Source organism: Nansenia antarctica (genome assembly GCF_963989245.1).
Source record: "Nansenia antarctica genome assembly, chromosome: 15".
Taxonomy (NCBI): Eukaryota; Metazoa; Chordata; class Actinopteri; order Argentiniformes; family Microstomatidae; genus Nansenia; species Nansenia antarctica.
This window is the reverse complement of record NC_137685.1, coordinates 27,015,163-27,015,392: the sequence shown is the minus strand read 5'-3', so window position 1 is coordinate 27,015,392 and position 230 is coordinate 27,015,163.

Genomic DNA, 230 nt, shown 5'->3' with positions numbered 1-230 from the left:
ACAATCTCTCATTTAGAGAGTTTGTTTTTATTTAGCTTTTTAGCTAAATTAAAGCTTTTATTGTCTCTGGATTATAACCTACAGAATATTGGAAAAGACATTCATGACATTCAGATAGTATTCTGCACTTATCCTGCAGCTGCATTGCCCTTTGATGTTCCTCTATACCAGGATTCACACAATATATATTTACATTGATTTGCTTTTATTGAGCAATGAACATATATTGT